The sequence below is a fragment of the Pocillopora damicornis genome, chromosome 11 (genome assembly GCF_964200805.1).
Source record: "Pocillopora damicornis chromosome 11, jaPocDami1.2, whole genome shotgun sequence".
Taxonomy (NCBI): Eukaryota; Metazoa; Cnidaria; class Anthozoa; order Scleractinia; family Pocilloporidae; genus Pocillopora; species Pocillopora damicornis.
This window is the reverse complement of record NC_142680.1, coordinates 13,784,349-13,798,481: the sequence shown is the minus strand read 5'-3', so window position 1 is coordinate 13,798,481 and position 14,133 is coordinate 13,784,349. Positions and strand designations below refer to the sequence as shown.

Genomic DNA, 14,133 nt, shown 5'->3' with positions numbered 1-14,133 from the left:
TATGGCACATCCTTTCATCAAGATCACCCTACAACAACGCAAGCAAAAGATGCATCCTCTGCCTCAAAGAAAAATTACTTATCATCCCCCAACTTCAATTGTCATCACTCAGTAAATGTAATGAACGTCGTCATGCCACCACAGACACAAAGCATTAAAATTTTTTGCCATGCCCTCATGCAAGTTTGTAAAGTATATAAATGATGGTTATGAATATTCTTCACAAGAAAATCCTCTGATGAGTGAGTAATCACGAAACAGGCTTGTAAGGAGGAAAGTATAGTCTCTGTTTTTTCCCCTATCTCATACATATCGCACTCTACTTCTACATATGAAGCACTGTACAACAGAAAAATCAAAACACAGACTTCCTATATGTATATCTATGTATAATTTTACGTGATCGGAGGCACATGTATTGATAGGGAGCTCATGAGATACATTTCTAGCAAGCTACATTCAACCTAACAACTAACTTGCCTAACAAGAAATTGTTAGTGGTCTCTGAGGATAATCTTGACTCCTATGGAAATTGTACTTTTTCAGTCATTGTTCCCTCACTCTGAAACAATTTACCAGACCAAATAAGAATTGCAGCATGCCTAAGTTCTCTTAAGAGTAAAGTTAAGACCTTTTCATTTAGTCATTCTTTTTAGCTTTCAAATACCTCAGATTAATGTTCCTAAATTGACAAATTATTAAACTTGTAATATAATTTACATATGTATTAGCAACTTTGATAGGTGCTATTGGTCAATTAGTACAAACAACAACTATCATTACTATTATTATCATTATTACTATGATTATGCAACACCTGATACATCAATAAGGTCATCTTTCTTTGAATCTGAAATTGATCGACCAATCAGTGAGTCTAGATCCAACCTGGCTTTATCAGACTATTGATCAGAAAGCTCAGATGAAGAAAGGGATTTTAAAGGACACGGATATGAGCTCGTAACCAGTTTTCCTAACCGTCTCTACTATTTAACATGTGGTAAACTTAAATTGTTCTGAACAGTTCTCTGAAAAATATTTCAACTTTGTTGTACAGTTTCTGTTTGACTGTGTGTATAGGACAGTAAGTACATAGTTCTTGATTTATTGTTTGGCAATGTTTGCTCTACTTTAAATTACTTTTAGTAATTCAATCATTTATTTTTTGCTCTCTGCTTGTTCTGTATATTTAATACCCTGTGATTTCTTGAAGCAAGTGTTTTTCACATGAAAAAGCCAGTTGGAGGGTGTGGCCACCTCAGACAAACAAATAAAGAGGATTCAGAGATACCATGGTCTGGCCATTACACATAATGTTCTGTCAACCTCAAATCCATCAGATAGTGAGATAAATATAGCTGTTTACACCATGAAAAAGAACTTTATATCCATCTTACACCACTCTATCTAAGCTGAAGATTCAGCAAAGCAACTCATATTTTCTCCCCCTGACAAGATCTCCTGGTTTGACTGGCAACAAGAACATTGACAAATAAAGGGATGACTGCTTGCCCCAGGTTTTTGTGGAATTGTTGTACTCCACCCACATAATGTCAAGTTACACAGAACTGAAATGAGTGCATCGATTCTCTGGTTTGGGTTCAGTGCCCAAAGCATAAATGTCATGATGTGAAAGTAATTCCCTGTGCTGTGGTTTCTGCAGTGTTACAATTTTGTCATGGAACTGTTAGCTGCCAAAGAAATCATCAAAGACCACCATATTTTCACTAAAACATTTCAATTTTCACTGGTTTGTACACTTGTAGATTTTTAAAGCACATTGTAATTCTAAATAATTTTATTTGTAATTTAGTCTATACTTTCCTAATAACGATTATAATTAGCTTTTATCGTCATTAATTGCAAATTTACTCAGAATAGACTTCTAAGAGAGGAAATAAACTACTGCATGGTTACTCTGGGAGACTGGAAAGACACAAAGGCAAAGAAGGTTCAAGTTAACCAACAAGCAAAGCATTTCTAATTCAGGTCAAACATGCAGATGAGAAATTAATGCACCCACCCAATATCCCTACTTGGAGACTTGAGGCTATTAAGGAGCAAACAGTAGACCATGAAGACATTTAGTTAATTCCATAAACTCATCTGAAAAAGGCAATCCCTTCCGCCACACTTACAAATTCATACATATCTTTGCCTAGTGATCCTTTTTAATCTCTACATTCTCCTTTGGGAGAGCCTTAATGTGTCTGCTTTAAATGCCCAGGTTAATGCTACCACTCAAGCACCAACCAAAGTACAGAACATAGAAAACTCAAACCTTCCAAAGACTGCTCACAAGAATTGACAGATACAAAATTAATGTTCTTTTATACCATTTGTGTATGGAAAAGACAATTCCTAGTTTTAACTACTCATAAATGATTTTCATTAAGTAAATATCAGTTTTACATAAACTACATCTTATTAATGCAAATTTTATCATGTAAAGTAGTTCTTAGAAGGACCATGCATAATGTTAAATATTGTGTGCATATTTTGTGCCTGATAAATCCATTAAATTTATCAAATATTTATTCAGCTAAGAATAATGCCAAAGTTAATTCAACAACAAAAATAAGCCCACACTTTTGCCCCCTCAGACCACAAATAGCTTTATACCCTAGCCGAGCACAGGGATGCTATCAGCGTGACACACATGCCCCAGCCTTGAAATGAATAATTGAATAATTCCACCACAATTTTCAAGATCAAAGTGCCAAGTTCAAGATGGTAGAAAATGCTGAAAGGCTGGGCAAAAATAAAGCTTGTTTAAGTCTTTCAAAAGGGCGAAGAAAGAGAGGGAAAATGCCATAAATTTATCTTGAAGATAAAAATTCCAAACAGATTCAAGCAGAATTTGAGGCAGGCTATCCAGGGATATTATGACTATGTTTGCAGAGCTTTTTGGTTGTCTTTGGAATATTGCATGTTGTGACCTTGAAAGATCATACACTCAAAAGTTTGTCTTTCCAGCTTGAGGTGTTTGTAATCTTCATTACAAACTCCATTTCCCTTGCTGCTGATTTCTAATACCACAGTCTTTAGAGCACTGATTTACCTGTGACAATGAAAGTTTCAGCAATAGAAGAGGCAGTTTCATCTATAAGATGCCATTTGAAGCACATACTTGAGCAGTCATTTTTAACTCTTGTTTACCCATTTCAAACCATGTGACCACATGGTTAAAAAGGTTTATTTACTTAGAAAACTCAGAACTCAATGTCTAATTGTTAAACAGGCTATCAAACAACTTCTTTGAAAATCAGTCAACTTTACCACACTGATGCAACCATTGACATCCATTCAGCATACCTTCAACCATGCAATTTCATCTTGTTGCAATTTCATCTAGTTCGCCAAATTAGGAAATTCCTTAGTCCTGAGTCCATGAAGACTCTATGTTCATGTATTTGTGACTTCACATTTGGACTACTGTAACTCTCTTCTCTTTGGCATCCCCAAGTACCAGACAGATCACCTCCAAAAGGTGGGTTAACAACACTGCTCGATTAATTTTTAGGATTCCAAAGTTTGATCACATTCCGTCCAACTTATCTCATCTTCACTAAGAAGAATATCTGCAGCCACATTCCATTTCTGGTCATCACCTACGTTCTGGTGACCAGGGCCTTTTTAAGATCCCAAAACCTAATTTTAAGACCTTTGGTGATCACACCCTTGCCCATTCTGGGCCACTTCTGTGGAACAAACTGCTGCTTGAAATTCAAAACAGTTAGAGTGTAGCTTAAGACACAACTGTTCAAGCTGGCCTACAATTTGTTCTAACATTTTAAATAGTTTTAACATTTTAATGTTTTTAATATTTTTCATATTTTATCGTTTAATTGTTTCAATATTTTTATAGAATATTTTGTAAGGTGCTTTACAATATTTTTAAAATTTTAGCGCTCTAGAAATGTAAATTTTCATTACTATTATTATTTTCCAAGACACACGAAAGCAGTGTGGACCTATTTAATTGTGTTGTAGAAGGCAAGATCAGGGAACATGACTTTCTACCCATGAATAGGCAATTTATTTGACTATTTTAAAAAAACTTTAAAACTTGTTTAATTGGTGACGAAAAAAGAAGGTACAATGTATGGCCTTACACCAATACAGAGAGCATTACTGTAGTGTGAGAGCAAATCTACTTGTATCTCCACTATTAAATGGCAACACATTCCTTGCCCATTTTTAAGAATGTTGTATTCTTTCACAAAAGCGAGCTCTATACCTTCCCACTCCTTGACCTTAAAAATGAAACACTTGTATTCCCTATAGAAACACTTGACACCTCCGCTTCAAATTAACCATCCGGGAGGGTAAGGTTTGACCTTTACTCCATGGGCACGGACGACAGTCAATTACACACGAGTTGAACCAGGCGGGAGGGGGGCATGTTGAAACAACACATAAGCTCTTGTGTTTTTCATAAGAATTAGAATGTTTGTGCAAATAAATTTAAGACATATTAAATATAAGATGACTCGCCTCGTTTGGCTCACCAAATGTCCGCATGTTCCCCAGGCTTCGCCTTCGGCCACAAACACTGTAAACTGAAGGAACTCACTCGATATCCTTTTTTCTTTGAGGTCTTTGTCCTCATGAGGTCGTCCTCGCTTCATTACGACCCCCCCATCGTCAGCTAAAACCCTAACAGCATCAAATCTTTACTTGAAAATGCTCCCCAAGTCAAGAGTCAACCAACGCAGTACAAGATTTCCAAGATCAGAGGATCACGCAGTGATTTCAATAAACATTCTACATGAACAACCCTCCGGCACTTTGGAAAGATGCAGATTTTTCCACCAAAAGTAGCCCATTCTCCGAGTTGGGAACTTCAACTTTTCTTTTGTAAAAAAATCAAGGGACTTAATAAAAAGATTCTACCTACATTATGATTGTTACGATGCTAACCTCATCACCACAAAACGCCTGTTCAACCCAACACCTTGTTGTAGATTTCGTCCAAGGGGCCATGCCGGTATGAAAAATTACCTCTCAGACCTCTTGCATCATTGAAACCTTATAATTTTGAGGGTAACTCTGTTTCGTTGGAGATTTATATGCCCCCACTTTTAACCTGCCAAAAGGTATAGATAATAGCTGTATTTAAAATTAGAAATTATTCACCTTAGTGCCTAGCGAGTTCTCCTGAATAGACCATTTTTTGTGTGCATTATTTTATGTTATTTTATTTTTCTTAGCAATAGAAATGGACCTTGCAAGAGATTCATATGTTTTTAGTAGTGCTTAATGAAATATTACTAAATCATGTATTTACATATTTTTTAATTATAAGCAGGTTAAATTTACTTTTCTATTTCTTTTTTTATTGTAAAGCGCCATTGGGCTAAATGGAAATGGTGATACATAGATTTTGTTGTTGTTGTTGTTGTTATTATTATTATTATTATTATTATCATCATCATCATCATCATAATGAGTCCAGTTATAAATAATGCTGCTTAGAGGGCCTTTTCCCACACCGAACACGATTGTTCAACATTCCTTTCGGCTGACATTTCCCAAGCAAAGAATGGTGAGTTCCTCATTGTTGTTTATTTCACGCGCTTGAGATGTACTCATACTCTTTGTCTTTCCACATGACTACATTTGCACTTTTCTTATAGTATGAAAATCCTATCAATTGTAGTTTCCATCGTATTGTAATAATAGAAATACATCATTTGTAAAAAAGTTCAAGCCCTTTCCTGCGCTGACCGACAATACTATCCGACAGTTCCAAATCTCCAAACCTTACAAAAAAGCCTTATGAGCAAGTAGCATTTGGGACAGCAACAACCATTGCTCAAAGAACCGATGATATCCTACAGAAAGAAGTGTTCCCTCAGACATACTCGTGAGAGAAAAATTGTTACGAGGGAGAGAAAACCGAATATACCATGGAGTTTCGTGTAAACATTTGTCGCTAATACAGAGAAAACTAGACGCACTACTGAATCATTTAGGCACGTCGACCTCAATTTACATGAGAGCATTAATTAAGCCCAATTCTAAAGCAAAGAAATACTTTTTATGAGCTCGCCTATACCCGTTCCAACCCCTATCCCGCCTTCGAATCCCGGTCTCGCCTTCCTATCTTCAACTCGTATCTCGCCGTTAAAGAATCTCGTATCCCACATCCCGCCTCGATTTTAAGCCTCATCCTGCATCCTGCCAAACCTATGTTGGACCCTCTCTACCGCTTTCATTAAGTATACGGGATTCACTGTTGGATTTAGTAGACTGAGCACGCAGGAAATCTGCGGAGAGCACATTAAAGTTGTTAAATATGTTTTGATTACCTTTATAACTAAGATGCAGTCCTCCCTTGTTTAGGCCATTCTCTGTGATCTTTAGATGCTGGATAAGTTTCCATCCATTCTGACGGCAATAGCTCTTTAGATGTTTATTGGCATCTTTCACTGCTCCATTGAATTTATCCCTTGTACCTTGTAGAAGTAAGCCTAAATATAGCGGAGAATGAATCTTCGATTTGTCTACGATCGATTCAGCATCTTGCAACAGTTTTTATATTTAAGGTTATTGGCGAATGCTCCAGGTTAGCTTTGAAGTTGTTCTATATAGCTTTTGAGGTGGCCCTACTGGATAACTTGACCACTGCTCGATGGCCAACGGCTTTTTCTAACTTTTTACAACATATATTTGTCTTTGTTGAGGAAGCTCCAATTGATAGAGTTGTACATCAGTGTTGTAGCCAAAAATGCTCGTCACAGACATGTCCAACTTCACTTCCAAAATGGCTAAAAGAAACGAAGTTAAGTAATGAATATGTAACCGGTTGCAAGAAATGGATTACAAGTTATAGTTGTCACAATTCAAGGTAAAGAAATTAACAAACGAGAAAATTAAAATAAAAGAAAACAAAAGACACTTACAAACGTCGCACGAGGTCTGGGTAAACTGCCACGATGTAAAGCGACGTAAAGCAACTTAAAGCAGCGTAAAGCGATCGATAGAGACGGTTTAAACAGTTAGACGGTTCAAATAGTTCAACGGTTGATCCGAATGAATAAAATCCGCGGTGAAGACTAATACAAGCGACATCAACAAAAGGAAATTATACAGGAAGGAGTAACAGAATATTGATGAAAGTTATGCGCGCAGAACAAAATGCCTGAATGATATGTGACAAAAGAAGAGTACGAATTTGTAATCAGCCGAATTTTTGGCAGCAACAGTAATGGAATTATCGGAGACCTTGGCAATGGACTGTGTCCCATCCTCATTGTTCCTTTGTTTTTGTGTTTTAAATCTTTTTCTTTTCCTTGCTAACAACTTGCCATTGGTCGCGCATTTGTATTGTCAGAAGGTATTTTGACTCCTCCTCATTAATTGGATCCATTGCCAGAAATGACGGACAAAATGGCGGAGGCGGTGGTTTGTTGCTTGGAAACAGAGTGTTTAAAAATGGCTGGAGCGTTACAATAACATGTATGGAACAATGAACTAAATTGAAAAATAAAAATACCTCGAGATGCTGCATATGTTTCCCTGACCTCTCATTATTTTTCTGAACATCCGACAAATTCGAAAAGATAAATGGATAAATTAACCAGACTTCCTTGTAAGGTCCAGATGCATATCAAATAGGATGTTTTTGCTCCAGTGTCACTCCTTCAAGTGTCTGAGATTTGTCTGAGGTATCCTCAACCAGTGGTCGTAAGGTTAGGGGTCTCTTTTAGAGTATTTCGCGGCTTCCTCCCGTGCAGGAAATAAGTTTCAAGGGAACTTAAAAAAGAACATTTTATCCTGTAAATACGTCTGCAAATCGACCGATATGAGTGTGTGTGGAGTTCGAGAAACCACTGTGGTGCTGCGCAAAATTTCTTTACGACGGGCTTCCATTTTCTTTCTCCCAAAACAATCTTTGTAGCCTGGCTTATTCAGCTTTATAGGTAGTCCATGTATGTGGGCACAGAATGTATACCCATTGGAAAAATTGGAGGTTTGAATGAACCATCCATTAGACACGCGCTTTCTAATGCATCGAGGAACTGGGACTTGTTATAGAAAGCCTAGACTTACACACTTGTAAATTTAATCTCAGAAATGCAGATTTCCTTCACATAAGATATCAGAAACCCAAAATACATCACAACAATGTCAGATGTAATTTCAAGGTACATGCAGAGAAGCTATGAATGGAAAATCTTTGTCCCAGATCCACCTTTGTCATACATAAAACAGGAAGTAAATATACCATACCTATTACTAAAGATAAAGTATGAAAATGTTCAGGATGGATGTGATTATATTGACTTTCTCAATGCCATAGTTTCCAGATCATGGTTTAGAGTTAGTTGAGAGACAGGCTACCCTATCCAAGGCAGGCTAGAAAGAGAAGCAAAAGTTGTGGCAAGCAAATATAGGCAAACTAAAGGAAGAAAAAGAGAACAGCTTTAGTCAAAATATCTCACTTTAAGCATTCTACACAGTGAACTAGTGTCTATTAAGGGAGTGGAAAGGAACCTTCATCTCACAAGAGAGAAGCTTTCAGAGTGGAAGAATAGTTATAATGATCTAGAGGCAGAAAAGCAAAAGTTGATATATGAAATGAGGGATTTGTAAAGAAATAGAGAGGAAGAAAGGACTCTGCAAAATGAACAAAACCCAACTTATTTCTCTCCTTCTCTAACAACAGGGGAGGCATTGCTGCACAACCTCTATTTAGCTTGACTTTTATATCTCTTTGACTTGTATTCACTTGAAATTCTGCCACCTTTCAAAAGCAGAAAACCAGGGGAAATAAATATCAATCAAAATGGAAACTTAAAAGCACCTCAAAGCACATTCAGTTTCATATAAAAACATAATTTAATGTTATTGATGACAAGCATGTTGTACTATGTCTTAAATACATCCAAATGTAAAAGCTGTTTATCCTTCTTTAAAAGTATCTCTATCAACCAAATATCAATGCCTTGTTGGTGTTACAAAAATTATTAATTAGCTAAAAGTTAAGTTGGTAGTTATTCTTCACTGCATGCTTTAGTATTAATTTTAAGAGATACCATCTCAAGGGGCTTTTTTGGTGCTCGAAAAAGTTTCCCTGCTTGCACAACGAAATGCTTTGGTGAGTTTCCAAGGTAAGTTTTCATCTTTAAAGGAAAATTATCAGCCTTTCCCTGGCCATTGTAGTGTGACCTTCAAGAATGTTCTAGAAGTAGCTGTGTCATGCTGAGTCATCCCTGAATCAATATATAAGTAGAATCTATTGTAATGTTACGGAACGTTCTAGATCCTCAACCGTACCTATAAAAGCCGAGCTTGTAACTAGATGTAGCGAGTAGTTTAGTTGCTGGTATAGCCAGCCAGATATCAATAAAGGTGTATGCTGCAGAATACAAGACGTCCACACTTCAGCCATGAGAGTCCAAATATATACCACCAATGATAGGGCAGAGACAACTTGTTAAAATCCTTTCAGCTGAGCATGGTGTATTGAGAGTCCCTTGATGATATTCCTTTGTAGTTAAAAAATATCGATAGACATCATGCTCTATGTTAACTATGTAAGTGTGCTGCACTTTGACAGAATTTTATTTTAAAGGTGACTTGGCTGCAAGATAAAAGCCATTAGATGCTGAAGCAATTTCACTTTCTGAGGGCTGTGGAGGCTTTTTATAAAGTCTAAAAGAGATTCCGAAAACAGATTTATTAGGACAAAAACAAATTGTTTAAAACAATCTTAACAAATGGGTTATAAATTTTTCAGCTTATGTTAATTATTCTTATAATAAAAACAAGGTATTTTAAATATTGGAAGTCAACTGAAAAGCCTTTCTTGTTCTAAAGGCACTATATTTACTTCAACTTTTTTAAGCTTTCTTTACATTTTGGCATGAACTGAAAAATTATGTTTTTGCGGTAATAATTCATCTCACTCGATAAGCTCTTTAGATAGATCGAGGGCAGGCTCCCAGGTACATGATGACATGGGCCATCCTTTCCACTTGATAATGTACTCTATCCCCTAGGAGAAAATAAATAAGTAGTGAAACGGTCGGCTAAAGACAAGCCTTGGAACAGCAGCTTTTAAAGAGGCAGTAAATACTTACCTTGCCGCTTTTCCGCCCCGAAAGCAGTCTTTCAGTCAGAAACATTTTTATTTATCATAGGCTTTACAGACGACTTGTAGTAGGAGTAGTTTCTTCTTTCTTGTTCAGAAACTGTTATTATTTTAGAAAATCAGACTGAGTTTTTTTGTGAGTGGAAGCAATAGTCTCCACTATTGTTATGACGTTTCGCATCAATGTTGACTCGCATCAGAGGAAGCAAAGATTTATTGTAACAATTTCAATAGTTCGAATGCAGTAGTCTGTTCGCATCTAATTCTTGCGTATACTGTACGACTCGCTATGATAAATGCGGCAGAAATGGAGCGAAATGGCTGTTTTTCTTTACCTTTATTGAGGTATGTTGTGTTGTGATTGAAAAGAACATCGACAAAAAGCTTGCAAATAGAATTAGTTACCAAATACGATATAAACGATGCTCAAAAGGAAAGTTTGGTAGGGGAGTTCAAACCTACGAAGGAGGGTCCATATCCGCCAGCGGATATGGACTGGGAGGGGGGGGGGGGGTCCAAATCCGCGAAGGGTCCAAATACACTGTGACACCAGCGCAAAATGTCCGTGATTTCTGGTAATGACCTCTATTAGCTTTAGAAGTGTTTTAGCAGTTCCGTCAGTCGTGTTGGATGAGGCGGCCAATTTAGTCTTATTAGTCGAGGTAATATGGTCAAATGGCTAATTTGGCGGGAGAGGCAAGATAATGGTCGAGCTAACTGCTGTCATCAACAGTGACCCTTGTGCATGTTATTGAGAGGAGCCATCGTGAATCATGTTTTTTTTTCCAGTCTGGTTGGGTTGATTTGTGGTGGTCATCCAGTGCATTGATATGCAGCTGATTCTGTTGGATGTGGTCACCATGTTGTGCATCAAGTCCTTCTTCTCTGGGGAAGTCAATATTTGGCCACACATTTGATAGGGTCTAACGCTAGAATCTTCTGACAACAAAACCGAGCTGAATTTCATTTATTTTGCAAGTGTTTATTTGAAAGTCTGATATTAATTTTTTTTCTTAGATTTATACTCACAACCTTCTTTCAATAAGTTTTCAAACCTTATGTGTTCTGAATTATTTCAACACTTCATGGTTATCATCTAGCATTATTTTCATATCTGTAGTTTTTTTCTCTTGTTAAATTATTATTACCATTTCAGCTTGAGGTTGTGCGGAAATTTTACCAATTTTCTTTCACTGCGCTGAATTCATTCATTTTGCAAGTGTTTCTTTTAATGTCTGATTTTGTTTCTTTTTTCAGATTTATACTGACAACCTTTGAAAAGTAAGCATTCAACCTGTATCTGTTTTTAATTACTTCAGCATGTCATGGTTATCATTTTAGGATTATTTTCATGTCTATATTCTTTCCTTATGTAACATATAATGTAACTCTTTTAATCTTATTGAATTTAAATATTGAACTGTTTTAACTTGTCCATTTCATTTCTTTTCAAACGCTTTTTGTCTGTTTGATCAAATTCTGCAACCCACAACTTTGTTTAACTAACTTAAAATAACATGAAATATACAAGTATAATTAACACCTGAACGAGGAAAGAATCTTTGAATAGCGCAGCTTGAGTTCGCAACGTAACAGTTGATAATAACCATTCATGAAGTACATAGTCCAACTCTTTAACAAAACCTAACACTCAGTACATATTTGTGAGGTGCCTCAGTTCCAACAACAGCCTTGGCATCATTCGTCAGATAAGCCATCATGTCACAATGTACTAGATCCGATTTGCCTCTCGCTTCGTTGCCTTTTTTTGAAATGGTGTTGGAGTGGGATGAGAGCTCTCGGAAAGATCGATCAATATTACTGGAATTGTACTATTTTACTTTTATAATTGATATGGAAGAATTTTGAAAAGGCTGACTAGAAAAAGATTTAAGTAGACAAAAGAAGTAGATAGAGTTTTTATTGAAACATACATGGTTTGAGGGTCTCAGTGGGGTGATGGCTTTTACGGCTATCGGCTACAGTAAACCTTTTTAATGACTAACGATTATAATTTGTCAACTTTTACGACCAACAGCTAAAATGTATGGTTGTTTTACGGCTACCGGTTAACACCATTAGACCCTCAGATTTGCATTTGTGGAGAAAAATTTATTTGCCGTGAACAGTTACGAACGCCAAAGTATTGTGCCCAGAGGAAAAGAAATATGGAAAAAGGGGGATTTGAAAACTAACAAAAAATAGGCCTGTATTTTTAGAAAGGAACTCACGATGGAGTCTTAGTCCAGAAAAATGTTGCCCAGGCAAGAAACCTAAAGGCGATTCCGTGGGATACGTTGGCAACTGAGCGTAGCATTGGAAGGGATTGTACAGCAACAGTGCATTCAGTTCTGTTATTCTGTTGTGTGTCGTTGCCAAGTACTATTTCAAATTGTTCCAGTAAAGTTTAAACGTCATTATGTGTTATGTGAAGACCAAAGAGCGATGTTAATTTCAAAATAAACCTTACGCAAGGTAGGAAGTAAATCGGTAGAGTTTATGACATATTTCATGGTTAATCACACCAAAACGAACGCTTCCTTTGTATCGACATTAGGGACCGGTCATTATTTATCGCCTGGGGGGGGTCGGAGTATTTAGGGGGGGGATCACATGGTTTTTTGAAGACCTTTAGGGGGGATCAGCCGTAATTGACAAGCATAATGGGGGGGATCAGACCAAAAAAAAGGAATTTTAGGTCGCGCCGGGACCCCGGGTGGTTGCATTTGGACAAACTCGGCAATTTCTGATGCTCTTGTGGATGGCGCAACTCTAGAGTGGGAAAAATATAGGAGATTTGAGGATCTTTCAGAAGAGGAAATCAAACAACTGTCTCTCCAGTCATACGAAGAGTACGAAAAGAAACGGATGGAGAAAAATGCCTGGTATGTCTGTTGTAGCCGAGAGAATTGATGATGCCCCTGTCCTTAAAGATTACATCAAGAGCAAAGTAAGCGAGTCCCCTGATGAATTATTCTTTTTCAATTCTGTTTACCTCGACAACTATCGGGGTGCATCAGAACGAAACAAAGAGCAAGCGCCCGGTGCAGCATACTTCCGAAAGATCGAATCGTTTATGGAAGACCACTATATTCGTGGAGAACTTTTTATGGAATTCTGTCGTGATGCCTGTAAAGAGTCAAGAGAAGAAAGTTCCAATCTCTGTTCCTGGTGTTCTAACAATAGATGGGTCGGTCCAGAAACGGAAAGAATTCCGCAACCTGTACCAGATTCAAACAATCCTGGACATTTCATGGATATCTATCAGACGGAATCGACAGGCAGGACACCAGATGATTACCTTCCAAGAAAATGTATTAAAGATCTGTACGAGGAACATTCTGACAGTATCAGAAACGATCAGGATACCATGAAGAGCTTCTGCTCAAAATATAATGTGGAAGAGAAGCACGTCATTGCATATGTTAATCATTTGAAGGATATTGAGATCCGAAAGGACATCAGAACAAGAGCAGCTCAGGAGCGAAGAAGGCAAGAGGCCGAACGAACGTACAAGGACTTTCAATGGGATAACCTCATCGAGGGTGGCAAAGTTGAAAAGTTGCGGGTAAGAGAACTAGACCTGTATCTCAACAAGCATGGTTTGACGACTGTGGGTCGGAAACTTGACAAAGTGAAGGCCATTCGATGTCACTATTACCGACAGAATAAAGAGACTGTGATAACAGAAGAACTGTCGAGTGATGAAGATGACGTGGAATCCGAGGATGAAGAATCCGAAAGTGGAGAGGCAGAGAGCGACGATGACTATGTTTTCGTGGATTTGGATGAACAGCCTGAGATTGGCACTTCCTCGACAATTCAGTTCGTATCTGACGAGCAAATATTTACCGTTGTGGTTCAAAGTCCATGAGACGTAAGTACCACTATTAAAATATCACTTGCATATTCAAAAAGTTATTTGGCGGTGGCTGGGAGAAAAGGGGGGGGGATCATGAAACTTTCCACTACCGATAAGGGGGGATCTCTAAAAAACTAGATACTCTACGGGGGGATCAGGTAAATGCTCC

The 14,133-nt window shown here is 37.5% G+C and overlaps 1 non-coding gene across 1 annotated transcript; it reads left to right on the top strand.

Annotated features, from left to right (window-relative positions):
- Window positions 1-10,661: 10,661 nt before the first annotated feature.
- LOC113677057 (uncharacterized) lies at window positions 10,662-14,133 on the top strand. Its single transcript, XR_016180767.1, has 2 exons — window positions 10,662-10,677; window positions 12,801-14,133. It is a non-coding gene; the product is annotated as an uncharacterized LOC113677057 (transcript).